The following is an 18336-nucleotide window of genomic DNA, read 5'->3' as shown; positions in this document are numbered from 1 at the left end:
GATCAACATGGAATGTCAGAACAGGAAGGATGGTTGGGGAAGGATCAACATATGGAATGACAGAACAATATATGGAGACGTGATGTCACGAGGCTTGACCATATATGGAGGCGTGGGTGACGGACGGACATGTGTGTGTGTATGTGTGTGTGTGCGCGCACGTGTGTGCAATTGTGCATGCAGTCATTATACCCCCAATGTCACACCGCATTGCGGTGCAGTTAAAACACCCTTGCTTTAATTTTTTTCCCCTACACACAGTCCACCTGGCAGGTCCCTCAGGGGTGCATATACTCTGTGAATGCATTTCGGTACTCCAGTGCTTGGGAAAAAGGATTCACTTTTCAGATCATAGTAGCTCTTTTTGAAACGTGTTACGTGTTTGCATCTGAAGTAACATATATATATATATATATATATATATATATATATAAATATTATGGAGTGTTAATTTGATTGCTTTTTCATTCTTTGTGCTAACTTAGGTGGATAAATAGATAGATATGTGATATCTGTCTGTTTCATATGGACTGCTGGCGACAGTATATAGATCAGTATACTCATCCCTCTGGCCACAGTCAGTCAACCCCCAGCCCTCCCCACCCCCCATGCACGCGCCCGCGCACACACGCACACACGCACACACACACACACACACACACACACACACACACACACACACACACACACACACACACACACACACACACACACTCTATTTCACTCACTCGCTCTTTTTTCCTCTGGGCCAGATCCATTAATTTCACTGTGACCTTAAGTTGTCCCCCTCCATGTGAAACGGATGTCTTGTTTATCCTGTATGTGTTCTGTATGTAACCAGACAGTGGCCTTGTGGTTAGAGAGTCCGCCCTGAAACTGGGATGTCGGGGTTCGATCCCCGGCCGGGTCATACCAAAGACAAAAAATGGGACCCAATGCCTCCCTGCTTGGCACTCAGCATCAATGGGTTGTATTGGGCGGTCAAATCAACTAATGAAATGATTCCCGAGTGCGGCACGGCTGCAGCTCACTGCTCCTTGGCTGCAGGTCACCGTTCCAAGAGATGGGTCAAATGTGGAGAATCACTGTGGTAACGTGTGTGACAAATAAATCGTACAAATTTGACTTGATTTTTTTCTCTCTACTGATTACATAATATATTTGTATCCCGACCTAATCCCTGGCTAATAAGCCTTACGTATATGCCTTAATACAATATAATTGCCCTCTATAACTAAAATAAAATGTACACACCTTAAAATATATATACCGGTATTTATTTTAGAAATAGTTCATCTGAGCTGGAGCTGGATTTTAACACATTTTTACCCAAAAGTATCTCTTGCATCCCCTTTTAAGTACTGTTCAGTACCCTTCAGGTGTGTTGCTTGCCAGAGGGACAAGCACAGAGCAGACCATTGTTCTGCTCATGCTTCGTCATGCTGCCAAACCCACCCCTCCATCCCTGGCCAAGCAGCAGGCAATGACCCAAAGCCACATGCAGCCGAGCAACGCTGGGCCCAGAGACCAACATACTGCAGGCTGGGTAAGGACGGGGGGACCGCACCCAGTGGTGGTGAGGTCTGAAACGGACTTGTTGCCTCCCTTAAGGGAACGGTTGGTTCGATTGAAAGGAAGTCCCTGAGGAAGAATCGAGACGTACGCATTTAGAGAAGTTCCAAATGAAAAACAGGGCTGCTGACTGGAGTGGAGGCATTGCAGCCAGAGATGTGCTGCAGCCATCAATGGGTGTGGAAATCAGCATTTTGGTTGCTGGCATTGAGTGAATGATTAGGATATAGAGGGTATGTGCATGCATAAAGTGAGTGGCAGATCAACAAAGTGAGTTTAACGTTGTTTAATGCAATAGTCCTAGAGCCAATAACAAAGGGCTGTGGGCTTTATTGTTATAATATTGTATTATAGACCGTATTTCTAGACCGTTTTTAGTGTCACACCCAGGTCCCCTCTATAAAACAATTGCATAAAGGTTTCATATACTGTATACACGCTGAGGAAGGCTGTCTGTCCGTGCTGCACAATGAAATAAATGTACCAGAAGGGAAGGGCTTGCCTGTGGAGTATTGACTAATGGCTATTTCTCTATTACAATGGATGTATGGGCTGTCAAGGCCAGAAAGTTTGTTTTTGTCACATGCATACCCTCTATTGGAACTTGGACATCAAACACATGAACCCTAGCATCCACTATTCTGGCCATGGCATAATTGGCAAATATTCGGCAAAAATACCAGATCTACAATCTGACGCATTGTGAGCTTGTAAGACAACGAGATTTGGTGTAGAGAGAAAAAGATACGTGACTCCTGGTCAATAAGGGATTACCTGGGTAACATTTGCAAGATAGACTTGGCAAACTAGCCTGTTTATAATTGTGTATGTGCACCAGGGGTCATCACCATGTTGGCTCGTGGTTGACATTTTTGTCCAAAGTCCATTTTTGCCAAGGGCATACAAATGAGCGGACAATAATATCACCAGACACACATTAAGAGCTAGCCCTGCATGACCATAACAGGTCTGTAAGGCTGAGAGTGTTCAAATGGAATCGTACGGTCCATTTGTGGTAAATCAATGTCATACATATTCTGAAGAAACCCTCGAAACTGACATTCAGTAATTGGGTATTATATAATACAATTAAGAACATTATAGTGGTGTGTAAAACTGAAAATCTAAAATTTGCCAGGGACAAGGCCTAGTCTGACGGACAGTCGGACACATTTGTCTGTGTACGGACATATTGATGACCCCCTGTGTTTCTATCAGCGGCATGTCTCCGCAAGGTTTACAGTTCGATCCCGCCCGGGCTCCCCCAGAGTTAGTGTTGAAGTTTACCTTTTTTTTTTTTGCCTCGGTTAGCTTCTGCGGCTAGCATCCATAGGCCTCTCATTGTAGAAACAGCATACATGATAATATGGGGAACACGTGCACGGATCCGCGGAACACGTGCACAGGGTTATTCGTTTTATATGCTTAAAATGGCATAAAATGCCATCTTTATAGCCTAATAATACGTTAATCCACACCACACTGATCACCATCGCTGGACGCAGAGCTTGTCTGCTGCCTTCCCTTCTCTATACACAACATAGCCAGGACTAGTCACTTCAGGGGCGGAAGTAACGCGTCTCCTATGCTTATGTTGCTGATTTGTGTGGCACTGGCGCCACGTTCTGGCCTGGAGGGATGGCGCTTATTGTGCTTAACCGGCCACATATGTCGGAGCCACGGGTGAGTCTTAACCGGCAACGTATGTGTCTTAACTAGGGGTGTCAAAAAATCGATTCGAATTAGAATCGCGATTCCGTTATGAACGATTCAAAATCGATTCATAATTTCCAAAAATCTGTGACATGAAATGTAAGCTTACCCTAATCACAGTAAACATCATGTCTTCAGTCATTTCCAAGTTACTGTAGTCACTTCAGTTCAAGACTGGAGTAGATTGTGATGAAATCCTATGTATTGAATCGAGAATCATTTTGAATAGAGAATCGTTTTGAATCTGGAAAAATAATGCTTTTGAATTTAAAAAAAAACGTTGGATCGAATCGTGACCCCAAGAATCGGAATCGAATCGAATCGTGGGACACCCAAAGATTCACAGCCCTAGTCTTAACCCCCCTCCCAGGACAGCAGTACAGGTTATATACTGTAGCAGTGAAAGGGAACGAAGAACACACTTAAATTCCAAACATTACCTGAGAGAATGAGCTGCATCAGTACCTTAAAATATGAATGTGGTCAAACCGAAGACACACAGTCTCCTGAGTAGACCCCATGGTATCTGAGTCCTAGGATTTATTCATGGAAAAACAGGCTGCCACTATACTGTGAACGGCTTCCACTCCAGACAAATTTAGACCTCTGAATCTTGTAGAAAAATCACACAATATTTACAGCCCATTGAGCCCAGTGAATTATATATATATATTTAATGATGGCAGTGAGGCGAGAGGTAAGCAAAAGCTTTCAGAACCAAATGTAACTCAGGCTTTCACCCAATGTAGAACAGTTGTGTATATGCAGTTAGGTTGTTGACCTCTCTGCTCTCACGCCCGCAAACAGAGTGAAATATTTACTGCACACCACACCAGTGGTGGAAAAAGTACTATTGTTTTACTTAAGTAAAAGTATCAATACTGCAAAGTTGAAATACTCCATTACAAGTAAAGTCTGGAACTCAAAATGTACTTGAGTAAAACTACAAAAGTATTGGCATCAAAATCTATCTATAAATGCACGTACACACAAATCTCTGTGTGTGCGTATAGTCGTATATGTGTATGTCTGTAATGCACGTAACTCGAAAACCGTTCGTCCCACCGACTTCAAATTCGACACACGCATTCCCCACAGGGAATGCGGTGCAAGGTGTTGAGTCGGTCAGATACACGGTTGTTCAGAACCACCACAAAAGGCTCTGTCTGGTCAGGCTCTGCCAGTGGATCTAATGAGCCTAAGTCCCCTCACCTGTAGTGTAGATTCCATGACGTCACATTGAGATTAGGTAACACTTCATATGGCATGCCTGACACAGAACTCTATGAGAAATAAAGGGAGTCAGGGACACAGAGAGACAGATACAGAAATCTCCATTTATGGGCATAAAAGGGACACAGACAGATGGGTGGAGCATGTACATACGTCTCTGACACGGGTACAACAGGTATTGCATAGCCAGATGGGGCATGGATCTCCAACTTACATCGTTACCAACTCGGTGCTCTACAGCCAGGCACCGGTCTAGTGTACTTAAAGTACCAAAAGTACTCATTATGCAGAATGTCACATTTCATGTTTTCAAATGTATATAAATATTTTGAAAATAGGGCTAATTAATGTATGTTTTGTAATAATCCTGCTACCCTAATAGACAGGGGGTACACGAGCACATGGCTGTTTATCCGTCCTCTTTCTCCGACCGAACCACACTTTTACTACACATCTCTCTATGCAAAAGAAAATCTGCACGCTCCCAGAATTACCATAGGCTACATTTCAGCCACTCAAGTGTCTTATTTACTGTACAAATATTACTTTTGTGAAACACGCTGTTGTTGCGCAAGCTCAACAGCCTACGTCAAAATCGTCATGTTGGGGTCAGTCCTTCAGTGACACACGCATTACATGAACCACGCGACCGGAATGATTTCTTATCCCTCAATGTCGTGAATTCGGCCGAAAACGAAACAGATGCTTCTGACAACATTTGCCTGTGCGTGCTTAATAGTTGTACTTCTGAACACATTTGCCTGTGCGTGCTTAATCGTTTGCACGCCCGACGCGGCGACGCCCGTGCATTCTGTGCTTGCGTGCATTTCCCAACTCGCAGTGATTTATCCACACATCGCCATGTGTGTGTGTGTGTGTGTGTGTGTGTGTGTGTGTGTGTGTGTGTGTGTGTGTGTGTGTGTGTGTGTGTGTGTGTTGCGTCGCCCTCCAACCGCAATTGCGATTGTGCGCTGAACCCACACTTACGCACTATCCAGTATCCATTCCATGCACATATTAGTCCTATATTTACTACAGTACTCCTGACAGACAGTGTGGTCGTTAAGCAGCTCGACCCTGCACCTCAACCCTAGCTGACAGGAGTGACGGTGCTGTGCTGTGCTGTGAGTAAACTGACAACGCTTGGCTTTCTGACATCCCTTTCTCACAATCTACAACAATAGATGTGTTACTAACATTAGGTTGTGGCGAAGTAGAAACGTGGAGAGCAGATAGTGTGTTTTGGACAAACAGGCTAGCATTGGTGTTGATTTGGGTCAAATGGAGTCTATATGGCTGAAGATAAATGAACACATGACATCGGTGGGAGAGGAGTTATTGTGTGTTTTGGACAAACAGCGTGGTGTTGATTTGTGTCAGCTGAAGCTTCATGTGTTTGTGTTGGAGCGCCTCAGTGTGGCCGTATAGGTCATGTGCAACCTCTTCCAGAGAGAGATGGAGACACTAAATCTCAGCTGGAGAAACATGTTTGCATGCATGCATCGCTGCCTTGCATGCTGTGTGCTACTGTTGAGTCTGTCACTCACTTTGACTGATTTATGGCATTGTCTTTCTGTTAAAGGGATTGTGACATTAATAGCCTTTTTTCATCATCTCCATGTGGATTCTTAGCACTGCTCACAATATATTAATGAGGACCAATTATATAAGGCAGAAAAATAGGAAAATGCAGACACACACACACACACACACACACACACACACACACACACACACACACACACAGGGCACAGATGTAGTCGCTCACTGCACTGTACTGCCCTCTACTGCACAGCTGTGTGCATAACAAAAATACTGAAATTCATAGTGCATTCCAGTTCTTCTCTCTCTTGGCTTATGCTATCATTAGTGTGTGTGTGTGTGTGTGTGTGTGTGTGTGTGTGTGTGTGTGTGTGTGTGTGTGTGTGTGTGTGTGTGTGTGTGTGTGTGTGTGTGTGTGTGTGTGTGTGTGTGTGTGTGTGTGTGTGTGTGTGTGTGTGTGTGTGTGTGTGTGTGTGTGTGTGTGTGTGTGTGTGTGGGTGTGTGTGAGGGTGTGTGTGTGTGTGTGTGTGTGTGAGAGAGACTGTGTGCGTGCAGTGCAGTGGTTGGCCAGCTGCCCAGGGGGGGCTTATCAGGACACTTGCTAGCATGCTTTAATGTATTTCTGTCTGCCTGTCTCAGAGACTTACAGAGGGATGTCTGCACGTGCATGTGCACGCGTTCTCGTGCGAATGCAATCAGCCAAAGTTGCCATTGGCCTTAATTGTTGGACGAGGTCTGGCTGCTGAGATTCAGCCGAGTCGCTTTGTTTAAACAGGTCACGCACTCTGTCTCCAAGACTCTCCATCCTTCCATCCTACTCTATTCCTTCCTCCTGTATATATGAAGCCTGGTTCACCAGGGATCAGGGGTCATCATCTGTTGGACTGAAGAATGTCCACATCACCACTGCTATAAGAGAGGATAATGATCCCTCTGTGTCCCTGACGCCACGCACACACACACACACACACACACACACACACACACACACCCCCGATCCTACGGTGCATGCACTAATGATACATTATTTTTATTAACGCAGTCTTTTTCTCTCTGTTTCACTAATGTACACTCTCTCGTGCCAAAACCGGCTAGTGTGTGCATGAGGGATGTGGGTTCAGTGAGTGCGTGTTAGGAATGGAATACTTCCTCACAAGGCAATGAGAAGTCTCGCCTCTTAGCCGGACATTTCTCATATTTGGGTTTGCTTCTCTCCTCGACACACTCCTCGCATCAAGGTCCATGTTGGCTCACTGGAAACAACAAACACTAGGTCTCAAAGTTGGGTCCAGCCCTCATTGTTACCTTAACCCATTTTGACCTGAGATCAGATTCTAAAAATGTCTTCTACGTCCTGACAATTTTCTGAAAAAGCTATGTTTCTATGTCAGTCGTTCTTCGATTTTTCAAAAATAGCAGACCTACAAGCTCGTAGAGTGCCACTCGGTGGCACGCTATGAGCTTGTAGATCTGCTATTTTTCAATAGCTATATTATAACATAATGCTAACACCAAAAGGGGTTCCCGCCCAAAATGGGTTGAGGGTGTTCCAAATGGCCCCTTAGTGAGAGTGTAGGCTACAAATGGAACCAAATGGCATTTGGTTCCATTTGTACCGTGTGGGCCACAGGGGCCCAATTTCAGATCTGACTCTCACTCTCGGTCTTCTTGTCCCACATGTCTCTCCTCTCTACCCTTGAATTTATTTCTCTTTACAGTTTACACTCTCCTATCTCAGAAATAAAGCGGAAAAATGCACACAAACCAACTTCTTCTTAAACTAATATGTGTTTCTTTTGTTTTGTTTTTGTTTTATTAATGGGTGCGCATTGGACTTGTCTGACTTACTCACCATTTTCTATAATTACTCTACTGTCCTTTCATATCTAGCTAGCATTGTTAGGAACAACAAACTAATGTGTACATGTACTGCTGCACGGTCATACGTTGTAGCTTGGATACCCATTATTTAGTTTCCAATTTAAATACTAAAAATAAATATTTTAGTGTTAACAGTTGAAGGAGAAATTAAGACTCTATTCCTGATGCTTTCACTAACAAAAATCGATGAAAGGCAAGCATCAGATTCAAGATTCAATAATTTATTTGCCATGTCAACAAGTGATAGGAATTTGTCTTGGTTCATACTCAACATACTGTATACAGACAACCATAGATACACGAACAAGAAGGACAGTACAATACAAAAACAAAAACCCAGCAGCATAGGAAATTACATTCAGTTTATTTTAAAGTGCTTTATGTATGTACTATGAGTTCAGCAGGTCGATTAACCAGTTCCAATAATATTACATATCATATTACAGTTTTTAGAGCTGGGGGCGTGTGGTATGTCATATTGCAATTTTGGGCATGTTAAGAAGCGCTTTCGACACCCCGTGGATTGCGCAAAAACGGCCTTGAATTAGTCATGGGTGTGTTTAAGGCGTGTTTGAGACGTACCCAATCAACATGTCCGTACTATTCTCTTTACCAGTCAGCTGATGTCACATACGGAATGCGCACTTTGGGGATCATGGTATTACATTTCTTCAGGCTGGCACCATAGAAGACATGACATGACTTTGTCACATTTGGGTTAATTATTCCTATTGCACTGCATGCTGTCACCTTTATGCCTCAAAATAATTTGTTTCTATTAAAAAACACCAGTAAAATAACGTGTATTATATTTTATTTCATTCAAGTCATGATGAAGGAATGAGTTGAATGTTGCTGCTTAATGCTGTGCATGTGGCCCCGATGTTATATGGTCTTCGCTCGTAGCATTTTATTGAAGAAGACTTGAATCGGGTGTGATACAGCATATGAAAGCAAACTTCCCAAGGATTATGGAGATGTTTTTATTTATTTTTAAGGTTGAGAAATGAAAGAATTATGTCCGTTTCTAATCTCAACATTTTACAAAAGAAAGACGCAAAAAAAGGCTGTTGCCATGTCTCATAGAAACAAGTAAATAGGTCTATAAAAATAAGCGCATATAACAGGGGTCTGCAACCTATTTTAAATGAAGTGCCATGTTTTTATTTTCTAGATAGTGAGTCTGCCATATCCAGATTAATTTTAATGACACCACATTAAAATAAAAAAACATATTTTTATTGTCCACAAATATAAAGTTCTTCCTTATTTTTAAATATGTTCTTGCACATTGTTATAATGATCATTATATATATCCCCCTGCAGTCAGAGTTCATAGTTTTAATGAATGAATGTGATGCATTGTGAGCTGGTATAGATCTGCTATTTTCAAAAGTAATCTTGGAATTTTTTTATTTAATTTTTGGATTAGCCGTCCTTAGTTGGGCAAATGCATTCATCTGGGGATCCTTGACATGGGAATGTTCTGTGTGAGGATCACTGGTTTAAACAACATTAGGAGAAAAGCCCAAATAACCAGTTTAGAAACAAGAAAAGCAACCACAAAATAGTACAACTACCAATATTTACAAGCAACTTTACAGAAAAAGAAGCCACTTATAATAAACAGACATGGCAACACTCTACCAGCCTCCCAGAGCCGCTCAAGTGTAAAATCAAACAGTGCTTGTTGCGTTTATGAGGTGGTCAGACCCACGTCTAATCGTTATGCGCTGAGTGTCTTTAGGTCAAGGGGCTTAATAGCAAATTGCGCAAAGCGAAAATAATTAACATATGGACACTCCCACAATGCTAAAATATTCAGGAACGCCGTATGCCATAATGTGTGTGCGTTCAACACGGGCCGAGTGCGTTCAACACGGGCCGATATGCCTTTCATAATACGAATGTGCGCAGAGCGAGGCCAATTTATGTATTACCATAAGTAAAACGCACCTTCAAAATCTAGGCCCAGATGTCTAATGGCTACAGGGTAAGTGCTATCCCTGAAGCGACATGTTGAGCTCTGGATACTTCTATATCTCCTGTCTGATGGGAGGAGATTGAAGAGGTGATGTGCAGGATGGGAGTTGTCTGCAATGATTTTATTTGCCTTCCTAATTATTCTGGTGGAATAGAGTGAGGAAAGTGTAGGGAGGCTGCATCCAATGTTTTTTGATGCGCGACGTACTACTCTTTCAAGCTTTAATTTGTCTTGAGAGGTTGTGTGACCAAACCAGACAAGCATGGAGAAGGTGAGAACACTTTCAATAGTGGCCCTATAGAAGTGAGTCATGGCTGCTTGGCTGACTTTGAACTTCTTAAGCTGCCACAGGAAATAGAGACGCTGGTGTGATTTACTTATTATGAGACTGGTGTTAAGATCCCATGATAAGGATTCATGGATGGTGGTCCCTAGGAACCGGAAGGAGGAAACTCTTTCTACCTCTTCCCCATTGATGAAGAGGGGGGGAGGGGACTCGATTTATTTTTCCTAAAATCTATAAACATCTCTTTGGTTTTAGAGATGTTTAGAATCAAGTTGTAACTCTCACACCATCTCACCAGCTCCTCTACTGCTCTGCGGTAGTTGGTTTCAACCTCGTTGGTAATAAGACCTACTAAGGATGTGTCATCAGCAAACTTATACATCATAACTGTACTAAAGTGAGATTGACAGAAATGAGTGTATAATGAGTAGAGAAGTGGAGAAAGGACGCACCCCTGGGGGGCCCCAGTGTTTAGGAGCCTCGACAGCGAGACGAGATCACCTATTTTGACCACCTGTTTCCTGTTACATAGAAAATTAAAGATCCATTTACATAGATGTGTACTGACGCCCAGCTCCTGTAGGGTTGAGATCAGCTTCCCAGGCACTATTGTATTAAATGTGGAGCTGAAGTCAACAAAAGGTACACGAGCATAGGTGGATCTGGATTCTAGGAGTTGGGTGATAGTGTGCAGACAGAGGGATACTGCATCATCTACACTCCTATTTGCTCTGTAGGCAAATTGGTGGGGGTCTAGTGCTATGCTGGACAGGTGTTTACAGACCAGTCGCTCAAAGACTTTCATAATGACAGATGTTAGGGCAACAGGCCTATAGTCATTAAGACAGGTGATATTATTTTTCTTTGGGACAGGAATCATAACCGCCGATTTAAAGCAAGCAGGCACAGTACAGAGTTCAAGTGACCAGTTGAAAATGGAAGTGAGGATAGGTGCAAGTTGGTCAGCACAGTGTTTTAGTGTGGCAGACGACACGCCATCAGGCCCTGCCGCCTTTCTGGGGTTTTGCTGACGGAGCAACAGTCTGACATCATGTTCATGTATGTTGGGTGGAGAGTCACCCTGCTCTCTTGGAAAAGAGGGGGACTGATGGTTTTCACTATCGAACCGACAATAAAAATCGGGTCCCTGTCTGGGACATGGTGTTTGGTTTTATAGTCAGTGATGTCCTGCAAACCCTGCCATACACCTTTGATGTCATTTGCTTGCAGTTTGTTTTCAAGCTTCACTTTGTAGGAGGCCTTAGCCTTGGAAACAGCATGCTGAAATTTATATTTCAGTCTCTTATAATTCCCCATATCTCCACGTTTATAAGCAGCATGTTTCTCTCTACAAAGCGATCTCACTTCATTATTGACCCAGGGCTTGCTGTTGTTAAAAACCGTAATGGTCCTTGTGGGAATGCAAACACTCTCACAGAAGTGAATGTAAGATGTAACAGTGTCAGTGTATGTGTCAATATCCTGACCGTCAGTCCAGAGGTTAGTCCATTCTGTGGACTCCAAACAGTCCTGTAATGTATCTATGGCTTGTGTAGACCATTTCCTACATAGTTTGACAGTTGGTTTTGCCACCTTTAGTTTCTGGCGATACTTAGGGACTAGGAGAATGGTGTTGTGGTCGGACTCACCGAGAGGAGCTCTAGCCACTGCGTGATATGCCTCTGGGATGGTCGAGTAGCACTGGTCCAGTGTTCTCTCCAACCTGGTGGCGATGTTGATCTGAGGTTTATATCTCGGAAGAGCCTTCTTCAGGGAGACGTGATTGAAGTCCCCCAGCGCAAGCACAACTGTGTCGGGATTGTTGTTTTCCACCTCTGTGATGTTCGCTGACAGCTGCTGTATGGCAGACTGGGCAGCGGCGCTCGGAGGAATATAGACCACAGATAGTGTGACAGAAGAAAACTCTCTCGGCAGGTAGAAAGGTTTACACTCCACCGTGAGACTCTCTAACTCAGGAGAGCATGATTGTGACAGTATTCTGGTGTCTGTGCATCAGCTCCTGTTGATGTAGCAGCAGACACCGTCTCCTCGTTGTTTTAGTGAGTCGGTGGTGCGATCTGCACGGTGAAGAGAAAAGCCGGCTTGCTGTAACGTGGAGTCCGGGATATCCTCTTTTAGCCATGTCTCGGTTAGACAGATGGCGGCAGCGTCTCTAAAGTCTCTCTGTGATCCGATGAGCATGGACAGCTCATCTGTCTTGTTTGCCAGAGAGCGAACGTTGGAGAGGATCAGGCTGGGTAAGGCTGGGCGGTGGATGCGGCGTCTTAGTCGGACTAGTGCACCTCCTCTCGCCCCTCTCTTCCTTAGCCGCCCGCGGTGTTTCAACCGCTCTCCGTGTATTAGTAGTTGGTAGTCCGGTGGCAGGTCGGGCAGAAAAACGGGCATGTATGCCCGAACGTGAAGGAGTTCAGTCCTGTCGTACTGAACAAGACCAACGCTGGGTTCCAAAAACAAACAAACAAACAAAAAAACAAACAAGAGTAGAACCATGTGTTGTGTTTGTACTGGAAGTTATCAGCCTGTACCTCTACTGCTGGTAGTGGCCGCTGACTACTAGCCCTTTCTATGTATGTCTCTTGCTTTGGTTTTTCAGTATTTTTAGCATAGCTTATGATTCCCTAATTTGTAAAGCCATTGGCCAATGATTTACTGTAATGATAAAAAAAGTCCCTGAATGACAAAAATTCTAAATCACAGGAAATTACAGTTGATGTTGGACTATATTGTTACATTTTTTATCCATAATTGTCTGCACTCGATGGTGCAAGCTACAGAAGATGTTACACACCCCAGCCATGTCTCACTAAACCCATATTTAAAAGTGCTGTTGTTTTTACGGTCGTCATGTGAGTGGATCTAAGGATCCCACTGCTTTGGGCAATAGAAGAGCTGACCGCAGTGAGCTTGGCTTGGCGTGCCGTTTGGCTGTTTAAGAGGTTGTTTTTGTCAGCGGTTCTTTCCCTCTGTTAAACCGCGCAACAGGCCACTGGAAGCTTTACGGAGTCTGGAAGAGCTTAAGGCCTCTTTTACTCATAGCCTCCTGGTTTACGCAGGCAGGAGGGATGTTATTAATGTAACGGTACGTTACATTAAGACATTGTGTCTGTCTGTGGAGCTAAACCTTTCCTCCGGTTGGATTGGGGATCGCATCCCACCCAGAGACCTTCTCCCCTGTGTCCCTTATCAGGCGCAGTGGTGGAAAGTAAATAAGTATTTTTTTTACTTTTACAATTTTGAGGTATTTGTACTTTAATTGAGAATTTCCCATTTCTCTACTCCATTCCAATCCAGAGACAAATATTGTACTTTTACTCCACTACATTTGAGTTACTCAGTTAGTTAATTGGATTACTACTGTATATGCAATTATACATTTGAAAACTTGAAACGGGACATTCAGTATTGTGAGTACTTTCTACTTTTGGTACTTTAAGTACATTTTGATGCCAATACTTTTGTACTTTTAATCAAGTACATTTTGAATTCTGGACTTTTACTTGTAACAGAGAGTACTAGTTCTACATTGCAGTATTGCTACTTTTACTTAAGTAAAACAATTGAGTACTTTTCCCACCATGATCAGGCTCACAGTTCTTTCCCCTCACAGTAATTCTTCTTTAATCAGAGGTACTCGCCGATCAAATATCCGTCTGTGGTGGGATTTGGCCAGAGAGATAGTTATGATTGGCTGGTACACAGCATGGAAGGATTGCTGTCTGGAGGATATTATATATTTCAGTATATATTAGACAAGATCGCCATGGCTTCACTCACACCTTTCGATGTAGCATACAACATTGATGCATGCTAGATGTAAACAAGATGTAAGTGTCATGGCCACCCCAATGCATTTCCAATGGATGTCACATGGTTTGATACAACATTTTGGACTACAAGCTGTTGTATGGCTTTCGGCTGTGTTTCGACTGCCCCCCTCCCCCTCATACAACACAAATGTTGTGTCAAACCATGTGACTCCCATAGGAAATGCATTGGGGCAAGATGTATCATACCATTTGTATACAATAAGCATACATCAGTCTGTTGCGAAGGTGTGAGTGAGGCCCATGTCTTCTGGGTTTTTATGTTTGAGGGACGCTAGCCCCTCCAATATGTGGCTTTTGAAGATTATGTAATAGATTGTGGGTTAATAAATATAGGCCTATACAAGGAGGTTAAATGGAGGCTATTGTGCAGTCAAAGTTACCAATACAAGCTAGTTAATTCAGCATTATTTTATTGACCTGTCAGGCCGGTATGGTAGGCCTGAGGCTGTTATTTGAGGTTGAACGAAACACATGGTATCAAGGTGAAGATTTGGGTTTTTTTTAGTGCCTAATGCCTATATTACAGTTCATGAAATAAGCTCTTTTAACTTTGCAAGATTTACTTTTCTATTCTAAAAGTATTCAAGAGATATCATTAATACAATTGGTGTTACTTTAGTGCTGGATTTGTGCTACATTGAGCTGGAATTTTAAGTTATATTTTTGAGTTATTTTAAGTTATATTTCATGGAGTGACTCGCTTATGGGAGAGCACCCTCTGGTGTGATCACAGAAGCATCACCATAGGGGATGAAATCAAATACCTCCTATTAAATGCAAATTAATATTTATATATACAAAAGATGTAAATAACACAACTGCACAAATTAAAGCACAAAGAAACACTAAAGAATAAGATTTGTTTTGTTCAATATGGGTCCAAAAATGGGGGTGCTAGGCTCAGCAAAGCTAATAAATGTATCCCCAGCTAAAATATCTCAAAAAATGACACCAGCACAAATTGTAAAATTTACAGCACAGTGTAGCACAAATCTAGCATGACACCAATTGTATTTGTGTTTTCATCATATAACTTCACTGAGGGGGGGGGGGGGGGGAGGGAGAGAGAGGAGAGAGAGAGAGAGAGAGAGAGAGAGTGAGAGAGGAGAGAGAGAGAGAGAGAGAGAGAGAGAGAGAGAGAGAGAGAGAGAGAGAGAGAGAGAGAGAGAGAGAGAGAGAGAGAGAGAGAGAGAGAGAGAGAGGAGAGAGAGAGAGAGAGAGAGAGAGAGAGAGAGAGAGAGAGAGAGAGAGAGAGAGAGAGAGAGAGAGAGAGAGAGAGAGCGTGCAGATAGGAGGGAGGAAAGAGGAATCAAAACAGACAAAGAGATGGATAGGGGAGAAAATGCCTGAGGTACAGCTGTAAATCAATCAACCTAATTAGGGCATCAGCAAATTCCAATAGGCTCATCCTTCTTGTCCTAACAACTGCACACGCCATATTGGAAAAATGCCATCTGTTTGTATGTCGTCGTTATTGCATTCCTGTTACTTGACAGCACGCTTGGTAAATACGATGGATTTGGTATTTTAAATCTGCCTCGGGACAATAGTTGGTATATCAATATTATGGCATGACCCAGACTAAATGGACAGTTCGTTCACGGTTCAATGATTATTTGGGTCACTGAGCACTGGCCCACATGTGTTGTTTTGAACAATATAGCGTCACACTTTCCTTTTTCAATGCTATTCATGTGTTTGGGTACAGTCTAGCCCAGCACGTACTGCCTAATGAAGAAACATTACTGGACGATTAACTAAGCCAAAAAGACTTTTATTATTATTATTATTATTATTTATTATTATTAAAAACTATTATTTTGAACTATAGCTATCGAAAAATAGCAAATCTACAAGCACCAAGTGCCACGCTACGATGTTGTAGATCTGCTATTTTTCAATTATTTTTTACATTTTTTAGTTTGAGAACCACTGATACAGTACCACTGATGTAGAACAGGTTTTCATGACTTAGAAGACATTTGTAGAATCTGGTCCCAGGTCTCGATGGGTTAACAGAGCAGTCATTCAGTCTCGGCGTATCTTCCTTTTGTCTTACTATTTAGTATTTACTCAGGTGTTCATCATTAGTACCGTTTTGAACCAAAACCTCTTTAGCCACACCTGTGCTATAGTTTTGTTTTGTTACATAGCTAACCCTATTGTATTTCCCTCCTTCAGGTTGTTGAGGTCCTTCACCTCTCCTGCTCCAACAGCAAAGGCAAAGAAGGTGAGTGGTTGATTCTCTTAAACGGTGTGTGCGTGTGTGCGTGCGTGCCCTGTTGTATGCCTATTCATTACTCAATGGAACGGAATGTGTGTAATTAGATGAGATGGCCACTAGAGGGAAGTAGAGCTTTGTTCTCTCTCTCTTGCTTGGGAATGTGCTGCAGTTTGTACTGTGTACAGGTATGCCTGAGAGAAGAGAATACAAACAATGATGAAACTGAAGCTGAGGGACAAGTCCTAATGTAAAAATGTGCAGGATAAACTTTATTTTTATTTTCTTTGTTTCTACTCTCCTTCACATAAGTATGTCTCAAGGTGAAACTTGAGGCTGTGTGTGTGTGTGTGTGTGTGTGTGTGTGTGTGTGTGTGTGTGTGTGTGTGTGTGCGTGCGCGCGTGCGTGCACGTTTGCAAGCATGCATGGGTTGAAATCCATTTTGTCTGACTCCTGATTTGCACTTAGTTGCTCACTGGTATCTCGCACCGCAATCACGTATAACTCAGGCTTGTGTGTGTCCTCATGAAAAGATAATGAGAACGGATCACACTTTAGCCCAGCACGGAACAGTTGTCTTAGATCCTAATGATTCCAATGCAGAACTCTACTCTGCACCCTTGCTGGATTCAAAAGTGGTACGTACCCATGTAACCTTATAGTTAACTCAGCACCGCGATACAAGCGTGTATTGTAGATATGCTATTTTTCTAATCGTGAAAATGAACTCTTTCAATATATTATCCTTTCCCAGCAGCTAATTACACATCATTCTGGGGGTCCTTGACATGAAATAGGTTGAGAACCACTGATATAGAAGGGTTTTCTGAAAACTGTTGTGAGACTGTAGAATCTGGTTTCAGGTCTTAACCCATTCTGGGCGGGAACCCATTTTGGTGTTAGCATTACGTTATGATTTAGCTATTGAAAAATAGCAGATCTACGAGCTTGTAGGTCTGCTATTTTTGAAAAATCGAAGAACGACTGACATAGAAACATAGCTTTTTCAGAAAACTGTCAGGATGTAGAAGACATTTTTAGAATCTGATCTCAGGTCAGAATGGGTTAATGGGTTAAACTGAAGGGCAGATACATCAATACAGATGTGCCGTTTGAGAACTTCAATGTCCTGCCATTGGCAATTCAGTAGATTGTCAGTGCATTGTCAGAAACAGAACATCGTCAGTGAGAAAGGGAGGCATTTGCCACGGTTTTATATGCTAATTCTATTCAGATTCCCTGAATAGATAGAGTTTCTCTGCTGGACACTTATTTTCAGTAGCAAAGCAGTAGAATTAGGAAGGTTTTCTTCAAAAATAAGTGTGACACTTATTTACTAAGACACTATGGAATATTGGTAGTCCAACTTGTACTAGTGGTTCTCAAATGTTTTATTTGCAAGGACCACCATATAACTCTTGAGAGTGCACGGTCCATTTGGTTCCATTTGAACACTCCTTTCAGAGTTTCAGACCTGTTATGGTCATTCAGGCTAGCTCTTTATGTGGTTCTGGTAATATTGTCCACTCATTGTGTATGTCCGTCACGGCGAAAATGAATTGTGACAAAAATGTCCACCCCAAGCAGTGTGGCGATGACCCTGTGTGATGAGTAAAAGTAAAGGAAGGGAGATTGATGAGGAGGGTAGAACCAGCACCGTGCGAGAACCCACCACAATACTTCCTCTATACTCCTACTGCAACTACTAGCAGTCCCAGTGGAGGAAAAAAGTACTCAAATAGTATCAATACTGCAATATTGAAATACTGAATTACTCAATAATTCAAAATGTACTTGAGTAAAAGTACAAAAGTATTGGCATCAAAATATACTAACAAAAGTAAAAGTACTCATTATGCAGATAGTCCCCTTTCTAATTTTCAAATGTTTAAACATCTTTTGAAAATAGCAGATCGGCTATATTCAAATGGCCGAAATGTATATAGGGCTGAAATGGTTAATGTATGTTTTTTTGTAATAAAATAATAATAATAATAATAATCAAACACAAAGTAACTAGTAACTAAAATGTTCAAATAAATGTAATGGAGTAAA

At 42.4% G+C, this 18336-nt stretch overlaps 1 protein-coding gene across 2 annotated transcripts in view; it reads left to right on the top strand.

The window, feature by feature from the left end:
• The window catches only part of adarb1b (adenosine deaminase RNA specific B1b), a 184881-nt gene that overhangs the window by 106002 nt on the left and 60543 nt on the right, over positions 1 to 18336 (top strand). For both annotated transcript variants that reach the window (XM_083776941.1, XM_083776940.1), the window contains exon 4: positions 16241 to 16289. The gene's annotated coding sequence lies outside the window, so the exon portion shown is untranslated. The remainder of the gene's footprint in view (positions 1 to 16240; positions 16290 to 18336) is intronic.

The sequence above is a fragment of the Protomyctophum parallelum genome (genome assembly GCF_964188405.1).
Source record: "Protomyctophum parallelum genome assembly, chromosome: 11".
NCBI classification, from domain to species: Eukaryota; Metazoa; Chordata; class Actinopteri; order Myctophiformes; family Myctophidae; genus Protomyctophum; species Protomyctophum parallelum.
The sequence above is the reverse complement of the archived record's forward strand: the minus strand, read 5'-3'. Positions and strand labels throughout refer to the sequence as shown.